The following is a 20,604-nucleotide window of genomic DNA, read 5'->3' on the forward strand; positions in this document are numbered from 1 at the left end:
AGGCCAGTACTGCTTTAAAGGAGTCTTTATACCTTTTCCTCGTGCTAGTCAGATGAAGTCCTACCACATTCAATTGTGGTGAGCAAATTACATATGAAAGGGTCCATAACAAGTATTGCTTAATATCTTTATGTCCATTGCCTATACAATTGTTTTTATGGGAACTTCAATATGGTGTGTTCTGATACAAAGGTTCTATCAGCATGGCTTGACATGACTACCATGTATGTGGAATTTAAAAATGCTTTATACAAAAGCACATAATCAGGCATTCTATGTATGCCAGATAATTTAAAAAACTATTTTAACATGATTTAAGGTATTTTGGACCCTGTTATATTAACCTTCCACCAGTTAAAGGAAGATGTATTTTACATATATAGGACTATAAAGAAAAGAAAAAATGTATAATTAAATACATCAATTAAAATATATCAATTAAATATGTCAATTAAAATAAATAAATCACATAAGTTTTCTATATAAAAAAGTCATGACATTATAGTCTAATATCTCAGCAACTTTCAAGCCTAGGACCAAGTGCTGAGTATGAAAAGATAGAAATACTTTTTCCAATGGTATAAAATTCCCCATTCTCATAATCTGCAACATCATGAGGGATTAGACTTGAAATTCTGTTAATTTTATGTATAGAAATTCTTATAATTCCAGGATTGAATCTTTCCTATCCTGGGACTTGGGTTGGTATTTGTTTTGTTGTGACGAAGGCATTGTGGGTTGTTCGTTTGTGTTTGTTTGTTTAAGGAACTAAAACAGGGGATCAAATGAAAAGGTTTATTTAATGGTAGTCAGTTTTAGAATGTTCGAATATGTCAGGAGACAGCTAGATTAATGTCAAATGATGTGAACAAATGCTAAATAGATTTATCACAATCTGTGCCTCTAAATGCTACTGCATGGTTGAAAAGAGCATGGGAACTTCAGTAACATACTGATTGGAAAATGAGAATTAAATGAGTTCATACTGTTTCTCTTTTATGAAATGTTAAAAACACTTCCAAACCAGATAAACACATACCTTTCATTTAACATGTGACCGTAGAAAATCTACGTTATGCATTACTTAATGCGCTTGTTTTGGCTATTATCAACTGTATCATAAAGCCATGGGTAGGTGGAGTGGACAGGTATAACACATGGAATGAACTGTGAGAGAAAAGCTTGGGGAAAATGGAAAGGAGAGAATGAAGGGTGGAATAAAAAGAGAGTAAGAATGCAAACAACAGGGATGATGAACCAAAGATAGATAGATAGCATAAAAAAGTGAAAGAAAATTTGAGAAAGATGAACAATGATTGAACATTTAGGGTGTGTGTAGACTACATGCCTGTGCCGATCAAGAAAGGCTTCTTTGTCAGCGCGGCGCGTCCAGACTGCCCCGATCTGCCAACAAACAGCTGATCGGCAGAGCGGGGCAGCCATTTAAATTTAAATGAAGCCGCGATTATTTTAATCGCGGCTTCATTTTCCTCTGCCGATCTGTCTAATCTACATGCCTCCGTCGACGGAGGCATGTAGTCTAGACGTACCCCTAGGGTGTGTCTAGACTACAGGGTTTTGTCAACAAAAGTGGACTTTTGTTGACAAAACTAAACCTGCGTCTACACTACCGCTGAGTTCTGTCGACATAACGTCAACAGAACTTAGCAGTTTTGTCGACGCTGGTAAACCTCATTTTACGAGGCATAACGCCTTCTGTCGACAGAGTTCTGTCAACAGAAGGCATTATTGCATCTAAACTGTCCTTTGCGTCGACACTGCCATGTCGACAAAGCAGCTTACTTTGTCGACAGAACTGAATGTAGTCTAGACGCTCTTTGTCGACAGAAGATTTGTCGACAGTATCTGTCGACAAAACTTCTGTCGACAAAAGCCTGTAGTCTAGACGTACCCTTAGTGAGAGATAATGTGATACTGAAAGGGCCTAAAGAAAGGCCATCAAGATACGAAAAAAGTGGAAAGAAAAAGGAAGGGCCACATTGCAATTGTGCAAGACTCTGGGTGACACACTTCCTTCTCTCAGAGAGGAATTTGCTTTCAGAAGACTTAGGATACTGAAAATGACTGAGAAATGGACATTCAGGTAAGCACAGGGGAAAGAAGAAGGAAACATTTGGAACATCATGAAAGATACTGTGGGAAGCTCTGTCTCTATCAAAGAATGATCAATTTCATAAATTGACAACATATATCCAAGAATTACTGATGATTCAAGTGATCAGTAGAAAGTTCTAAGATGGAAAAGATCAAATTTATATCTTACACATATGAAAACAGTTAAATGTAGGAAGCTCTCCATATACAGGCAGTCCCCGGGTTACGTACAAGATAGGGACTGTAGGTTTGTTCTTAAGTTGAATTTGTATGTAAGTCGGAACTGGTACATATTGTAGGGGAAACTCTAGCCAAACATTTTTTTTAGTTTTGGATAGCATAGGGAAAGGTTAACTCCCCTCTCATGTTTGTTTTGCTGTCTGTTCCCCTGTTCAGAAGATTTCACATCTATTTCTGTCCCTGTGACAAACTCAGGACTAAAGGAGTAACTCATCAAATACCAAACAGCTCTGCACCATGCTTTGAGCTAATAGCTTTATTTCCACACACCACCCAGGGTTCTAGGAGGAGGGTCCTTTTTTTGCTAACACAATGAGGCCAGCACTTTGTTTGTTTTGGTGGAGTCTTTGTTTGCCCAGGGAGCCCAGCATGTATAGGGGGAGGAGGGGAAAGGTGGGAATAATAGGGGGCGGAGAGGCTGCTTTTGTCCGCTGATTTGGCAGCCTGTTGCCGGGGGCAGCCAGGTTGCTGGGGGGAGGGAGGCAGCTTGTTAGTTGGGGGAGGAGGGCACCTTGTTGCTGGGGGAAGGAGGGCATGCAGGCTGCGAGGCCGCAGCAGGCATGGGGAGGCACTTTTCCTCCGCTGGCAGCTCTGCGGGACACCTTTCCCAGTGGCCAGTTGCTGCTGCAGGCAGAAGCCAGAGCCGGAGGAGCCAGCCCGAGGAGGAGGAGGTGGATCCTAGGATCCAGGTGAGTGAGCCTCTGGGATGTATAGAGGGGGGGTGGAGAGGGAAGAAGGGGGGTGGAGGGGGAAGAAGGGGGGTGGTGGGGGAAGACGGGCTGAGGCTGGCCAGCGACCGGGGGGGCAGGCTGCGAGACCGCGGCTGGCAGCGGACTTGGGGAGGTGCGTTTCCTCCGCTTTGCAGGACCCCATTCCCTACGGCCAGTTGCTGCTGCTGCACCTAGGCTCCACGTGTGAGCGAGCCCCGGCATGTATAGAGCGGTGGAGGGGGAAGAAGGAGGGTGGAGGGGGAAGACGGGCTGAGGCTGGCCGGCGACCGGGGGGCAGGCTGCGAGACCGCGGCTGGCAGCGGACTTGGGGAGGCACGTTTCCTCCGCCCAGCAGCTCTGCGGGACCCCATTCCCTAGGCCAGCTGCTGCTGCAGGCGGAGACCAGTCAGAGCCGGCAGGAGGAGGAGATGGATCCCAGGATCCACGTGAGCGAGCCCCGGGGATGCTGCTGCGCATGTGCGGCAGTTGCCTCACCCCCGTTCGTATCTAGGGATCCGACGTAAGTCGGATCCACGTAAGTCGGGGACTGCCTGTACATCAGCTAGTGGATTACTGTATACAAATGCACAGATTTGGCTTTAGCTCTGTGAATCAGCTTGTAGGAAGTAAATGGATTTGTGTTCAATCTATGGGAATCAGCCTATAACCAAAATCAGCACACACTATTGAAAAAACAATTTCCTTAGAAACCCCACTGTAATCAGGATTCATGGTACTTTTTAATTTAGGTGTGATACTTTAATACAGTAGAGTGTTTATCTTGAAAACTTTTAAAATATTGTTAGTTTTTGCTTTTTTAATGTTAGTTCTCAAATTCTTTCTTGGCCTGCCTTATTATACTTGTATAATTGCTTTTCCAGCAATTTTTATTTTTCCTATTTGTCTCACTAAGATGTGACTTCCAAATTTTAAGGATGCCAGTCAACCTCTAATGGCTTCCATTATTCTGTTATTTTTACTATTTAGCCATTGTGCCGTTTTTCTCGTCCTCCTACTGTCTGTTTTTATTTGGGGGTATACACTTATTCTCCTCCTCTATTATGATGTTTAAAGTAACCTCCATGCTGCTTGCAGATACCTTTGTAACTGCTCTTTTTAATTTCTATCTCACTAGTGTACTCATTCTTGTTTAATTCCACTTTGTAAAGTTAAATACTACTATGGTGCTTTGTGGCCATATATATATATATATATATATATATATATATATATATATATATATATATATGTCCATATTCATTCTCCTCTACAAAGATGTTAAATTTAATTAGTTTATGATCACTATTACTGAGCAGTTGATCTAGGTATTCTTATACCTAGGTTGCCAGATGGTTTAACCAAAAATACCGAACACTCCCCACCCCAAAAAAAACAAAAAAAAGGGGGGAAAAATCCTGTTGAGAAAAAAAAGGGGGAGACCAAAATTGTTGAGAAAAAAAAAAAGACCCCGAGAATGCTTTTGGGGCTTTTTGGCCCTAATGTCTTCCTGCTTCGGGCCAGACAGCTCCCCTGCGAAACCAAGTAAGCACCCTCTATTTTCATCTCCTGGCTGGGAAAAAAATCAGAAAATATCACACATTTTAGGTGTCCAGTATTTTCTGATTATTTTTACTGGACAGGAGGCGAAAATACCAGACTGTCTGGGTCAATACTGAATGTCTGGCAACCCTACTTATACCAGAACTTGAGCACACTTGGCACTAAATCAGGAATTGCCTCTCTTCATGTAATTGCTCCAAGAAATCATTTACAGTGTCTAGAAATTTTATCTCTGCATTAAACCCTGAGGTGACGTGTATGCAGTCACCAGTAGAAATCCCCCATTATTATTGCATTTCTGGTTTTGTAGCTTCTCTATCTTCCCTGTGCATTTCACAATCACTGTCACCATCCTGCTCAAGTAGACAGCTGTATATTTCTACTGATAACTTCTTATCCTTCAAGCATAGTTTCTATCCAGATAGATTCCATAGCACAGTTTGATTCATTAATTTCTAATTACAGGAAACCAAACACCCTTGTCCCTTCCCTGCCACAAATCTTCTTCAAATCCCATGACCATTGCTCACTCCATTCTCCCGCCTTTTACTACTTGCTCTCTCTCACCCTTGATCACTCACTCATTTTCAATAGACTGGGACAGTGGGTTAGAGTGTGAGCTCTGGCTAAGGGTGTGGGCTCTGGAATGAGGCCAGAAATGAGGATTTAGGTTGCAGGAGGAGGCTCCTGTCTAGGGTTTAGAGGTTTGGAGTGTGGGAGAGGGCTCAGGGATGGGACAGGGTTTATAGTGCAGGAGGGAATTTGGAGTGTGGGGTCTGAGAGGTGGTGCTCAGACGGCTCCTGGGAAGCAGCCAACATGTGTCTCTGCCTCCTAGTCAGAGAAGCAGCTAGGGGGGCTCCATGCGCTCCCCTCCCATCCACAGAGGCCTTCCTACCACACTTGTAAAAAGAGTTAAAAGGCAGGGTTGTAGCACTTTTGGTGTCAGATCAGAAAAAAGCAAACTTGCAAATTGAAACATCAGCAGGGAAGAGCTGAGAAAAAAAGCAGAATTTCTCTTTACAACTTCCAACAGAGCTCGCCCAAGCTACGGACTGACTGGGCTACTGTCTGGGGCCCCGCATTGTAGGGGGTGCCACGCGGGGCTGCCGGATCGGGTGGGGGTGGGGCCGCACATGCGCCGGGCATCCAGGGACAGCGCCGTGCTCCTGGAGCCTGGGGCACATGAATGGCTCGGGCCGACCCTGACTTCCAATATGTCCCTCCCTGTGGAAACGGAGGACCTGCTCCAGAGCCAGACTGAGAAGGAAGCAGTCTCCTCTCTCTCAAATGGACTCTACATTTTGTCATTCCTCCTTTATTTGTATTAGACAACTGCAACAGGGGAAAGCCCAGGATTGATCTGACCCAGGAGGGTAGGCCATACTGCAGGAGATGGCAATTGCTGTTTGAGAGACAGGATACATCTACATTGCATCCCTCTTGCTCAAAAGCCTATGCAAATGAAGCATGGATTAGCATATTGTCACACTTCATTTGCATAATTAATTAGGGGCCGTTCTTGCGCAAGAGGCTTTTGTGCAAAAAGGAGCTGTGTAGATGGCTCCTTTTTGCACAAAAGCCCCCTCTTGCACAAGAGCCGTTTTTCCTCATTTTTTCAGGAAGAACGGCTCTTGCACAAGAGGGAGTTTTTACACAGAAAGACACTGTGTAGATGGCTTCTTTTTGCACAAAAGCCTCTTATGCAAAAATGGTCCCTAATTAATTATGCAAATGAAATGTGGCAATATGCTAATCCATGCTTCATTTGCATAGGCTTTTGTGGAAGAGGGATGCAATGTAGACATAGCCAAAGAGAACAAAGTCACAACACTCAGTCACAAGAATTTACTTTGTGGTGAGTGGATGCCTTTCTCGTCACCTTAACCCAGACAGCAACTTTAGGACAATCACAACTGGAGGAGTGAATAGGAAGAGGCCCAGGGAGGGCAACTTTAAATATCCCTGCTTATCAAATGATGGATAGCCCTCAAAGGGCTCTGAGTCTGAGACTGGTGGAGTGGGAGAGCCTGGGCTTTTTATTTTTCATGCATTAGTAGTGTGCTGTTTGTAATTTTACTTCCTTGTATGTGTTAAAGATGCTGCCTGTTCATTACTTTGGCTATGTCTAAACTGCAGAGTTTTTCCGGGATAGGTATCCCAGAAAAGCTATGCCATGTCCACGAAATGTGTCTGCTTTTTTGGAACAATTTCCGAAAAACCAGATGCGTTCTTTTGCCATCCCTGTAATCCTCATTGTATGAGGAAGAAGGGATGTGTTGAAAGAAGAGGTTTTTCTGAAATTTGGCCCCATGTAGATGGGCCAAATTTTGGAAAAGCCTCTTTTGAAAGAAAAGTGGAAAAAGATATGCACATTGAGAACCTCAATTTGCATATCTTTTTCCGACATTTCTTTGTAGTGTCAACCTAGTCTTTTTGTGATAGTTGGGGGATTTTTTATGAAAAGAAGAGAGAGAAATACAATATAGTCTTCTGGAAAAGGGTGAATAACACTTCTCTATTCATGATTTTATAGATGTTCTATCATGTCTTCATTTAGTCATCTATTTCTATGCTGGAGAGAGAGAGCTGCTGGAACTCCATATGACAGAATCATAGTAAAGGTCAGAGGCAGTGAATAGCTACTGCAGTGCCTAATGAGGAAGGTTACTCACAGCTATAATCAGTGCTGGATGAGGCATAAATGCTGCCTTTATGAATGATATTAGCTGAGTGAGAGCATTCACTTGGCTGCTACAGTGATGGACCAAGATGTTGGATGCCAATGCAGTGCTGCTTGAAGGTGAAGGAGCACTTCACCTTCTCCTCATGGCACTATTCATGGTGCATGAGTGGTCTTGGGAGATGGAACAGCATCTGTGGAGGCAGCAGCAGGATATCATTCAGAGAGATTCCGTCGACAACATATGTCCTAACCTGACATAAGCAAAGAGCTTTAATAAGAGTCAGTTATAATTTGTAGATTTTTAAAAGAAAAAAGTTATTGTTCACAGTTCGTGTTTCAGTTCCTGTTCAGAGTATGGTTCCACTCTACAAAGTGACTGTAAACTGGCAAGCTGGAGTTCCATAGGGTATGTCTACACTACAGCGCTAATTCGAACTAACTTAGTTCGAATTAGTTAATTCAAATTAGTTAATTCGAACTAACGCGTCTAGAACTAAAAACTAGTTCGAATTAGCGTTTTGCTAATTCGAACTAGCATGTTCACATTAAGTGGACCCTGAACAGAGCTTAAAGATGGCCGGAAGCAGTGCCGGCAGGGAATCAGAGGAGGACTTAGAGCGTGGAGATGCTGTCTCAGGCTAGCCGAGGGCTGCGCTTAAAGGGACCCGACCCCCACCCCAGACACACAGTTCTAAGGGGTGCCCTGCTTGCAAACCAGTCCTGGCTTGGAGTGCCCGGAGTGCCCACACTGGGCACATCACAGCACTCGGCCGTCAGACCGGCTGCACTTGCCGCAGGCTGCCATCTGGGGAGAGCGGGCAATTGGGGGCCTGCAGGAGAGCTTCCACCCCCAGAAGCCCGCAGAGCCAGCCCAGTCCTCCCCATCGGGGGCTCGTACCCCATTCCTCCCTCACCTCCTTCCGCTTACCCCTCCCTAGCCCCCCTTCCTGAAGTACAAAATAAAGGACAATTGTGTTCAAAAATGGAATCTGTCTTTATTGAACAAAACTGGGGGAGACTGGGAAAAGGAGGTGGGAGAGGGGAAGAGAGAGGGTGGGAGAGGGGAGGGCAACTACAATGATCAGGGGTTGGGAACAGGTCCCATATGAAGAGAGGCTAAAGAGACTGGGACTTTTCAGCTTAGAAAAGAGGAGACAGAGGGGGGACAGGATAGAGGTCTCTAAAAGAATGAGTGGGGTGGAGAGGGTGCATACAGAAAAGTTCTTCATTAGTTCCCATAAAGAAGGACTAGAGGACACCAAAGGAAAGGAATGGGTAGCAGGCTTCAAACTAGTAACAGAAAGTTGTTCTTCACAAAGCAAAGAGTCAACCTGTGGAACTCCTTGCTGCAGGAGGCTGTGAAGGCTAGAACTAGAACAGAGTTTAAAGGGAGGTGAGATCAAGTCATGGAGTTTGGGTCCATGGAGTGGTATTAGCCAGGGGGTAGGAGTGGTGTCCCTGCCCAAGGTTTCTGGAAGGCTGGAGAGGGATGGCACGAGACAAATGGCTTGGTCACTGTCTTCGGTCCATCCCCTCCAGGATCCCTAGAGTTGGCCGCTGTCGGCAGACAGGCTACTGGGCTAGATGGACCTTTGGTCTGACCCAGGACGGCCATTTTAAGCTCAGGGCTCAGGGTCGGGGGTCTCAGTGGACCCCCTTGATTTTCATGCACACCTGCTCCTGGGTGGCCAGGCTGGCAGCTCTCCTGCCCTAGACGGCCACTTTCCTGTGCCTAGTGCGGAGATTGTGGACGAAGTCCACGATGTCCGCACTAGCCCAGGCGGGTGCCCGCCTCTTGCGGTCCCAGGCAAGCTCCCGGGAGCCGCCAGCCTGGTCCCGGGAAGAGGAGGAGGGCTGGGGGGCATCGGGTGGGTGGCTTGATCCGTGCCAGGTGCAGGGTCTGCTGGCTGGGTGCTGGCAGGCTTGCACCTGGCACGGGCACCGTAGCCAACCCGTGCCCCTTTAAGGGGTCCGGGGCCGGGAGGGGGGCAATAGAGTTTCCCTGGTGTTGGCCAGAGTGGCCACCAGGGAAAGCTGGGGAGGGCTAGCCTCCCACTAGTTCGAATTAAGGGTTTACACACCCCTTAATTCGAACTAGCTAGTTCGAACTAGGCTTAATCCTCGTACAATGAGGTTTACCTAGTTCAAACTAAGCGCTCCGCTAGTTCGAATTAAGTTCGAACTAGCGGAGCGCTAGTGTAGCGCCTATGAAAGTTAGTTCGAACTAACTCTGTAATGTAGAAATACCCATAATCTTTTGGCTCTCACTAATTTCTATAGCACACGTGCATGGTTTACAAGGAAAAATGCCAATGAGCCATCTTTCAACAACTTTTGTGCTGTGTGTTCTGCCTCCTCAATCTGTGGGAATGGATCCTTGATAGGTCTCATGAACAATCATGAATGGCAGTTGAGATATTCCTTAATCAACAAAAGGACAATAAGTCAGCATGGAAGTGCTAATAACAGTGGAACACCATGTTGGAGCTCATGAAACAAGCACTGAGTGCTGGGATCACAATGCTAGGCAATTCTGGGATGATAAGTAGTGGCTGTAGAACTTTCAGGTGAGGACAGCTACTTTTATGAGATAGTGTAATGAGCTCACCACCTCCCTGTGAAGCAGAGACACATGGACAAAGGCTGCTCTGTCTAGGGTTGCCAGGTTTCCGGTATTCACCCGGACAGTCTGGTATTCTTGCCTCCTGTCCAGTAAAAAAAATTCAAAGAATACCGGACACCTGACGTGTCCGGTATTTTCAGAATTTTTCCCCGGCCAGGAGGCAAAAATGCTAGGCACCTGGCAACCCTACAAACACTCAGTGCCTGGCCTCCTGCCCGCCCCTCCCCCAGCCCTCAATACCCCCAGCCCTCCGACTCCAGCCCCATGCTTACCTGCTTCCTTGAGGCTGGCGGCACAAAATGGCTGCTCCTGGGTTTTAGTGCTCAGCTGTTCCTCTGTTCCTATTGGAGTCTTTTTTTTTTTTTTTTTTTGCTCAACAACTTTGGTCTCCCCCTTCAACAGAATTTTTTCCTGGTTTTTTTTGGGGGGGGGGGTGGAAGATGTTTGGTATTTTTGTTTCAACCATCTGACAACCCTAGCTCTGCCAGTGGAGAAGAATGTGATAATTGCACTGTGAAAGCTGACTACTCCAGACAGCTACCAATCAGTTACAATCAGTTTGTAGTGGAAAGTTGACCTCTGGAGTCATGTTGATGGAAGTGTGCAGGGCCATCAATCATATCCTGCTCCAAAAGACCATGACTCTGGGAAACGTGCATGAAATTGTGGATAGTTTTTCACACATGGGTTTCTCTAACTGCAGAAGGGTGATAGATGCACACATATTCCCATTCTAACACCAGGCCACCTCGTATCTCAGTACATTAACAATAAGTGGTATTTCTCTGTGGTTCTCTAGATGCTTGTGGACTACTATGAGTGTTTCATGGATGTTAATGTGAGATGGTCCAGAAAGGTACATGCCACATGCATTTTTTTGGCGCACCAGTCTGCTCAGGAAGCTATAAGCAGGGACTTTCTTCCCAGACCAGAAGATCACTCTAGGGAAAGTTGAAATACCCATTGTGATCCTTGCAGTCCTGCTTGCCGTGGATCATGAAGGCATACACAGGGAGCCTGGCCAGCAGCAAGAAGCAGTTCAACAACAGGCTGAGCAGATGCAGAATGACTGTGGAGTGTATTCATGGCCATTTAAAAGCATGCTGGTGATGTTTGTATGGGCAGGTTGAACTGGCAAATAACACCATCCCTATGCTTATCCTGAATCCTCCATAATATTTGTGAACAAAAGGGTGAAAGCTTCACTCATGGCTGGACTGCTGAGGCTGAGTTTGAACAGCCTGAGACCAGGGCTATTAAAGGAGCACCAGGATCAGAGATGACTTGAGGTAACAATTTTATGCTGAAAATCAGCAATATTTGTTGCCATGCATTGGATTGTTACTGGGTGATTCTGATTGGTCCATATAATGTGCTTAGTACAAAACTACCTGTTGCTTTGCTGAGGTCTTCTGGCTTGCTTTCATGTGATGAAATAAAGATTGCTTTCAAACCCAAGAATTTCATTGTTAAGAAACAACCAATGTGGAATGCAAACGCAACATGACACAATATGTACCTTGTGAGAGGGAGGGGGGAAGGCAGGAAGTGATGCCCCAGGACATTTACAGATTGTGTATGCTGCCCTGCCATCTGATATGCTTGCAATAGGGCCTGCAGTTCAGCAGGGCTAAACTGCACAAAGACACGGGTTGATTATATTGAGTGTCCTTGGGAGTATGCAGGGCTAGATGGTGAAGGGGCAGGTGTGAAGTGTAGTGGGTGCTAACTGGGGACAGGATGCTGGCCAAAATATGTTGGTGGAGACAGGGAGTGAATGGAAAGAGTTTTGGGACACTAACTACGGGGAAGGCAGTTGCACAGCTGCTTGGTCTCCAATGCTAGCATTGCCTGAAGTGTGCCTGTTGATATCCATATTGTTTGAGAGCTACTTTGTGGCTTTAGTCCAGTGCTCATCATTTTCATAGAATTATAGCCTTAGAAAACATCTCAGGAGGTCATCAAGTCCAACCTCTAGCACAGAGCAGGGCCAACCCAAACTAAATCATCACAGTCAGGGCTTTATCAAACCAGTACTTAAAAAACTTCAAGGAATGGAGATTCCACCATCTCTGTAGGAAACCCATTCCAGTGCTTCACCACTCTCCTAGTAAAATAGTTTTTCCTAATATCTAACCTAGACCTCTCCCACTGTAACTTGAGACCATCACTCCTTGTTCTGTCATCTGTTACTATTGAGTACAGACTATCTCCATCAACGTTGGTACCCCCCTCCAAAGGTAGTTAAAGGCCGCTATCAAATCCCTCCTCACTATTCTCTTCTGCAGACTAAACAAGCCTAAATCCCTCAGCTTCTCCTTGTAAGTCATGTGATCCACCCCCTAATCATTTTTGTTTCCTTCCACTAGACTTTCTCCAATGCATCCACATCCTTTCTGTAATGAGGGTCCCAGAATTGGATGCAGTACTACAGATATGGCCTCATTAGTGCTGAATAAAAGGGAATATTCACTTGTCTAGATCTGCTGGCGATGCTCTTCCTAATGCACCCTAATATGCCATTCTCCTTCTTGGCTACAAGAGCATACTATTGACTCATATCCAGCTTCTCATCCACAGTAATGCCCAAGTCCTTTTCTGTAGAACTGCTGCTTAGTCATTTGGAGCTGATTGCATTAGAGGCTGATTGCACTACAGGCAATGCTTTGAGCTGGTGGAACGAGGTGTACAGCTAGTTGGGATTAGGAAGCCTAATCCGAACTAGCTAGTTCGTGCTGTGTGTAGCCACACAGCACGCGGTCCGAACTAGCCGGCATTTAAAAATGGCACCGGCCGGCTTTATGCAAATGAAGCCCGGGAAATTAAATCCCAGGCTTCATTTGCAAATCCGTATGACTACATTACCCCCTCTAGTTCGAACTAGGGGGGTAGTGTAGACATACCCGGACTGAGTAATCCATCTGCCGTCCAGACCTGGAATCTTGAGAATTTTACTGCTTACCAGGAATTTGAATTCAAGATGTGACTGAGAGTCTTCCAAAACTGATCAAACCTTTAGATCACTACCCCTTCCTACTTCTCCATGTGGGAACTAATGTTACGGCCAAGAATGACTTTGAGTGGGATCACTGCAGATTATGTAGCACTGGGGAGAAAGATCAAGGAGTTTGAAGCACAAGTGGAATTCTCATCCATCCTCCCTGTTGAAGGCAAAGGTCCAGGTAGGGATTGTAAAATCGAGGAAGTAAATGCATGGTTGCACAGGTAGTGTTGGAGAGAGGGCTTTGGTTTCTTCGACTATGGGACTCTGTTCTGGGCACAAGGATTGCTAGGAAGAGATTGGATTCACCTAACCAAGAGAGGAACGAGCATTTTCCCGGGCAGGCTTGCAAACGTAGTGAGGAGTACTTTTAATTAGTTTAGTTGGGGGACAGTGACGAAAGCTCTGAGGTAAGTGGGGAAGTCAGATACTGGGAAGAAACACAAGGAGGAACGAGCAACAAAGGAGGACCCCTGATTCGAATGGAGAAGGTAGGGCAATCAACTGTTATCTAAGGTGTTTGTCCTCAAATGTTTGTATTCAAATGCAAGAAGCCTGGGAAACAAACAAGAAAAATGAGAAGCCCTGGCCCAGTGAAAGAACTATGATTTGCTTGGAATAATGGAGGCTTGGTGGGATGACTCACATGACTGTAGCACTATCATGGAAGGGTATAAATTGTTGAGGAAGAACAGGCGGGGGAGAAAAGGAGGAGGAGTTGCACTGTATGTAAGAGAGCAGTATGATTGCTCAGAGCTCCAGTATGTAGAGAGAGAAAAGCCTCTTGAGAGTCTATGTCTACGTCTAGACTGGCATGATTTTCCGGAAATGCTTTTAACGGAAAAGTTATCCGTTAAAAGCATTTTCGGAAAAGCACGTCTAGATTGGCACGGACACTTTTCCACAAAAGCACTTTTTGCGGAAAAGCGTCCGTGGCCAATCTAGATGCGCTTTTTTGCGGAAAATAAATCTCAGTTGTCTACACTGACAAGAGACTTTTGCCTGAACGGGAGCAGCATAGTATTTCCAGAAAAAGCACTGATTTCTTACAGTAGGAAGTCAGTGCTTTTGCGGAAATTCAAGCAGCCAGTGTAGACAGGTGGCAAGTTTTTCCGGAAAAACTGGCCAGTCTAGACACAGCCTATGGGTTAAGTTGGAGGTAGAAGCAACAGGAGTGATGTTGTGGTTCGTGTGTGCTATAGACCACCGGATCAGGTGGATGAGGAAGACGAGGCTTTCTTCAGAGAACTGAGAGAAGCTTCCATATCACAGGCCCTGGTTTTCATGGGGGACTTTAATAACCCTGGGTATGTCTACACTACAGCGCTAATTCGAACTAAGCTAATTGGAACTAACGCATCTAGAACTAAAAACTAGTTCGAATTAGTGTTTTGCTAATTCGAACTAGCACGTCCACATTAAGTGGACCCTGAAGTGGGGTTAAGGATGGCCGGAAGCAGTGCCGGCAGGGCATCAGAGGAGGACTTAGAGCGTAGAGATGCTGTCTCAGACTAGCCGAGGCCTGTGCTTAAAGGGTCCCGACCTCCACCCCGGACAGACAGTTCTCAGGGGTGCCCCGCTTGCAAAGCAGTCCTGGCTTGGAGTGCCCTGAGTGCCCACACTGGGCATATCACAGCACTCGGCCATCAGACCGGCTGCATTTGCCGCAGGCTGCCATCTGGGGAGAGTGGGCAATTGGGGGGCTGCAGGAGAGCTTCCACCCCCAGAAGCCCGCAGAGCCAGCCCAGTCCTCCCCATTGGGGGCTCGTACCCCATTCCTCCCTCACCTCCTTCCACTTACCCTTCCCTAGCCCCTCTTCTTGATGTACAAAATAAAGATAACGTGTCTTCCAAAATGGAATCTGTCTTTATTGAACAAAACTGGGGGAGACTGGGAAAAGGAGGTGGGAGAGGGGAAGAGAGAGGCTGGGAGAGGGGAGAGCAACTAAAATGATCAGGGGTTGGGAACAGGTCCCATATGAAGAGAGGCTAAAGAGACTGGGACTTTTCAGCTTAGAAAAGAGGAGACTGAGGGGGGACAGGATAGAGGCTCTAAAAGCAGGAATTGGGTGGAGAGGGTGCATACAGAAAAGTTCTTCATTAGTTCCCATAAAGAAGGACTAGAGGACACCAAAGGAAAGGAATGGGTAGCAGGCTTCAAACTAGTAACAGAAAGTTCTTCTTCACACAGCAAAGAGTCAAACTTTGGAACTCCTTGCTGCAGGAGGCTGTGAAGGCTAGAACTGGAACAGAGTTTAAAGGGAAGTGAGATGAAGTCATGGAGGTTGGGTCCATGGAGTGGTATTAGCCAGGGGTTAGGAGTGGTGTCCCTGCCCAAGGTTTGTGACAGGCTGGAGAGGGATGGCATGAGACAAATGGCTTGGTCACTGTCTTCGGTCCATCCCCTCCAGGGTCCCTAGAGTTGGCTGCTGTCGGCAGACAGGCTACTGGGCTAGATGGACCTTTGGTCTGACCCAGGACGGCCATTGTAAGCTCAGGGCTCAGGGTCGGGGGTCTCAGTGGACCCCCTTGATTCTCTTGCGCACCTGCTCCTGGGTGGCCAGGCAGGCAGCTATCCTGCCCAAGCTGGCCACTTTCCTATGTCTAGTGCGGAGATCGTGGACAAGGTCCACGATCTCCGCACTAGCCCAGGCGGGTGCCCGCCTCTTGCAGTCCCGGGAAAGCTCCCGGGAGCTGCCAGCCTGGTCCCGGGAAGAGGGGGAGGGCTGGGGGGCATCGGGTGGGTGGCTCGATCCATGCCAGGTGCAGGGTCTGCTGGCTGGGTGCTGGCAGGCTTGCACCTGGCACGGGCACCATAGCCAACCCGTGCCCTTTTAAGGGGTCCGGAGCCGGGAGGGGGGCAATAGAGTTTCCCTGGTTGTGCCCAGAGTGGCCACCAGGGAAAGCTGGGGAGGGCTAGCCTCCCACTAGTTCGAATTAAGGGGCTACATACCCCTTAATTCGAACTAGCTAGTTCGAACTAGGCTTAATCCTCATGGAATGAGGATTACCTAGTTCGAACTAAGCGCTCCGTTAGTTCGAATTAAATTCGAACTAACGGAGTGCTAGTGTAGCGCCTATGAAAGTTAGTTCGAACTAACATCCGTTAGTTCGAACTAACTTTGTAGTGTAGACATACCCCCTGACATCTGTTGGGAGAGCAATACAGCAGTACACAGACAATCCAGGAAATGTTTGGAGAATGTTGGGATAACTTCTTGGTACAAGTGCTGAAGGAACCAAGCAAGGGCCACGCGCAGCTTGACCTGCTGCTCACAAACAGAGAGGAACTAGTAGGGGAAGTAGAGGTGGGTGAAAACCTGGGAAGCAGTAATCAGGAGATGCTAGATTTCGGGATCCAGACAAAAGGAAGAAAAGAGAGTAACAGAACACACATTCTGGACTTCAGAAAAGCAGACTGTGACTCCCTCAGAGAACTGAAAGGTAGGATCCCATGAGATGCTAACATGAAGCGGAAAGGAATCCAAGAGAGCTCGCAGTATTTTTAAGAAGCCTTATTAAAGGTATGGGAAGAAACCATTCCGATGAACAGTAAGAAAAGCAAATATGGTAGGCGACCAGACTGGTTTACCGGGGAAATCCTTGGCGAGCTTAAACACAAAAAGGAAGCTTACAAGAAATGGAAACTTGGACAGATGACTAGGGAGGAGTATAAATGTATTGCTCATGAATGCAAGGGAGTTATCAGGAAGGTGAAAGCATAATTGGAATTGCAGCTAGCAAGGGATGTGAAGGGTAACAAGTAAGGTTTCTACAGGCATGTTAGCAATAAGAGGGTGATCAGAAAGGATGTGGGGCCCTTATTGGATGAGGGTGGAGTACTCAATGCTTTCTTTGCCTCTGTCTTCACAGACAAGGGCAGTTCCTGGACTGCTGCACTAGGAAACGCAGTATGGGAAGGAGGTGGGCAGCCCTCGGTGGAGAAAGAACAGGTTAGGAACTATTTAGAAAAAGCTAGACATACACAAATCCATGGGTCCGGATTTAATGCAACCGAGAGTACTGAGTGAATTGGCAAATGTCATTGCAGAGACTTTGTCCATTATCTTTGAAAACTCATGGACATCGGCAGAGATCCCGGATGACTGGAAAAAGGCAAATGAACTGCCCGTCTTTAAAAAAGGGAAGGACAATCCAGGGAACTACAGACCAGTCAGCGTTACCTCAGTCCCTGGAAAAATTAGGGAGGGGATCATCAAGGAATCCATTTTGAAGCACTTGAAAGAGGGGAAAGTGATCAGGAATAGTCAACATGGATTCACCAAGGTCAAGTCATGCCTTGTCAAAATGTGCTACCTAGTGCAGCAGTCTGGGAGCTGACTTTGTCTTTGAAAATAGAGGCAAAAAAAGCATTGAGTTCTGCTTTTCCCACATCTTTGATAACTAAGGGTATGTCTACACTACCACCCTAGTTCGATTTAAATATCCCAGGTTTCATTTGCATCTTGCCAGGCGCTGCCATTTTTAAATCCCCATTAGTGCGGACTCCGTGCCCACGGCTACACGCGGCACGGACTAGGTAGTTCAAATTAGGCTTTCTAATTCGAACTACCGTTACTCCTCATGGAAGTACGAACCGGTAGTTCGAATTAGAAAGCCTAATTTGAACTACCTACTCTGTGCCGCGTGTAGCCGCGGGCACGGAGTCCGCACTAATGGGGATTTAAAAATGGCGGCGCCCAGGAAGATGCAAATGAAGCCCGGGATATTTAAATCCCGGGCTTCATTTGCAACTTCGAATGACTACATTCGGTGGTAGTGTAGACATACCCTAAGTTACCTCCCTCATCCATTAAGGGCCCCACACTTTTCCCACCTTCTTAGTGCTAGCATGCCTGTAGAAACCTTTCTTTTTAATCTTTACATCCATTGCTATCTTCAGTTCCTTATCGCTTTGGTCTTCCTGACTACACTCCTGCATACTCGAGCAATATACAGGTTTTAGAATCAAATTGAATAAAAATCTTAAATGTAAAATCAAATGAAGTAAATATCTTAAATGTGCCAAAACATTTCATAGAATCTCTATGGATACTAATTCCATGCTCCAATAATAAGAATATACCTATAGGGAGATATTATCGACCACCTGATCAGGACAGTGATAGTGACTATGAAATGCTAAGGGAGATTAGAAAGGCTATCAAATTTAAAAAACTTGATAATAGGGAGGGATTTCAACTATCCCCATATTGACTGGGTACACGTTACCTCAGGATGGGATGCAGAGATAAAATTTCTTGATACGTTGAATGACTGTTTTATTGGAGCAGCTGGTTCTGGAACCCACAAGGGGGGAGGCTATTCTTGATTTAGTCCTAAGTGCAGGGCAGGATCTGGTTCAAGAGGTAAATATAACTGGACCACTTGGAAATAGTGACCATAATATAATAAAATTTAATGTCGGTATGAAAAACACTTCAGCAGCCCAACATTGTGGCATTTAATTTCAGAAAGGGTAACTACACAAAAATTAGTAATTAAACAGAAATTAGAAGGTACAGTTGTTATCCGGGGTTCTTTCAACCCAAACTTCTCAGTAACTTTTACTCTCTGCAAGGTGGTGTCAGGAAATAATTCAGGGGAGACACAGCTATCTGACCGATAGATGGATGGTACAAACAGGACAACACAAGAGTGCTTTCACTTAAAGCTAAATTTTATTTAGTCTCAAGCACTTGCACATGTCCACAACAGGTTAGTAAAACACCCCCACCCTCGATAATTACCAAAGTTGAGTGTGGCTGTCAAGTGACAGGCAAGCTTCCGATGGCCAGTCTTCTGTCTGCTGGTGGGGACGAAGATGCGTCCAGATGTGAAGAATCCGCAAGGAGTCCTCGAGGCATCCCTCCAAGTGCTTCCAAAATTGTCCTACTAACTCAAACTTTCCTTCCCTATTCATCCTTAAGTATTACAATAACATGTCACTCAAAAACTTACTAGGCAAGCACTTTTTAAAGGTTAGGCAAGAGGTTTTCTTCTGATCATAACTTTTACCAGATGTGTTTTTTTCTTTTTCAGAGACTCTATGCCCGGGGGCCCTGATATGTCTTAGGGCATTTAGACAAACTTCCTGTTTTTCTTAATGTATAGTTCAGCGATTTCATTAGAGATTTGGGCCTCAGGAAGGACGTGGGGTCAAGCTGCCCTCTCTGTGGCACCCAAACTCCCCTTCTTCCCCCTCCCTGACTTGGTCATGCTGTCTAGGCCTATTTTGGGCCCGTTAGCGTGGTTGCTAAAGTTCAAGCAGTAAGCAATAGTGGTTCAGGCACATTACTGGATTTGCTGAAATGTCCCTGTACACAGTGACAAAAGTAAAATCTCTTCAAGCTGAATGGAAACTTTTCAAAGAGGCCCAACTTAAATGTATACCCCAAATTAAAAAACACAATAAGAGAACCAAAAAAGTGCCATCGTGGTGTAACAACCAGGTAAAAGAAGCAGTGACAGATAAAAAGATATCATTTCAAAAGTGGAAGTCAAATCCTTGTGAAGAAAATAGAAAGGAGCATAAACGTTGTCAAATTAAGTGTAAAAATATAAGAAGAAAAGCCAAAAAGGAGTTTGACGAACAGCTAGCCAAAAACTCAAAAAGTAATAGTAAAATGTTTTTTAACTACATAAGAAGCAGGAAGCCGGCCAAACAACCAGTGGGGCCCTTGGACGATCAAGATTCTAAAGGAGCTCTCAAAGATGATAAAGTCATAGCGGAGAAGCTAGATGAATTCTTTGTTTCAGTCTGCACTGCTGAGGATATTGGGAAGATTCCCAAACCTGAGCCATTCTTTTTAGGACACAAAACTGAGGAATTGTCCCAGAATCAGGTGTCAGTAGAAGAAGTTTTGGAACAAATTGATAAAACAGTAACAAGTCACCGGGACCGGATGGCATTCACCCAAGAGTTCTGAAAGAACTCAAGTGGCAAATTGCAGAACTATTAACTGTGGTTTGTAACCTAACCTTTAAATCGGCATCCGTACCTGATGATTGGAAGATAGCTAACATGATGCCAATATTTTAAAAGGGCTCTAGAAATGATCCTGGCAATTACAGGCCGGTAAGTCTAATGTCAGTACAGGGCAAATTAGTTGAAATTATAGTAAAGATGAAAATAATTTGTTGGGGGAAAGTCAACATGGTTTCTGTAAAGGGAAATCATGCCTTACTAATTTGCTAGAGTTATTTGAGGGGGTCAACAAACGTGGAGAAGGGGGATCCAGTGGATATAGTATACAGCCTCTCCCCAAGTTACAAACAAGTTACGGACCAAACACTTGGCCGTAACTCAATCTGTTTGTAACTCAGACCCCATTGAGTTACATAGCAACCGCTCTGTTTGCAAGCACAGGTAGCATTTGTAATTTGGGGACCGCTTTTACGACCGCTCCATGGAAGCTTTGGTCATAAATGCGAACGGTCGTAACTCGCAACTCGCAACTTATATTTCCCAAAAGCCTTTGACAAGGTCCGTCACCAAAGGCTCTTAAGTAAAGTAAGTTGTCATGGGATAAGAGGGAAGGTCCTTTCGTGGATTGATAACTAGTTAAAAGACAGGAAACAAAGGGTAGGAATAAATGGTTAGTTTTCCGAGTGGAGAGAGGTAACTAGTGGGGTCCCCCAAAGGTCTGTCCGGGGACCAATCCTATTCAA

At 45.6% G+C, this 20,604-nt stretch overlaps 1 protein-coding gene across 4 annotated transcripts in view; it reads left to right on the plus strand.

Annotated features, from left to right (window-relative positions):
- Positions 1-20,604, plus strand: part of CDH18 (cadherin 18) — a 1,008,237-nt gene that overhangs the window by 604,091 nt on the left and 383,542 nt on the right. The window contains exon 1 of one of the 4 annotated variants that reach the window (XM_089776421.1): positions 2,081-3,044. The exons of the other annotated variants lie outside the window; for them this stretch is intronic. The gene's annotated coding sequence lies outside the window, so the exon portion shown is untranslated. Of the gene's footprint in view, positions 1-2,080; positions 3,045-20,604 lie in introns of those variants that run through there. 4 annotated transcript variants of the gene reach the window in all.

The sequence above is a fragment of the Pelodiscus sinensis genome, chromosome 2 (assembly GCF_052426305.1).
Source record: "Pelodiscus sinensis isolate ZL-2025 chromosome 2, ASM5242630v1, whole genome shotgun sequence".
NCBI lineage: Eukaryota > Metazoa > Chordata > Testudines > Trionychidae > Pelodiscus > Pelodiscus sinensis.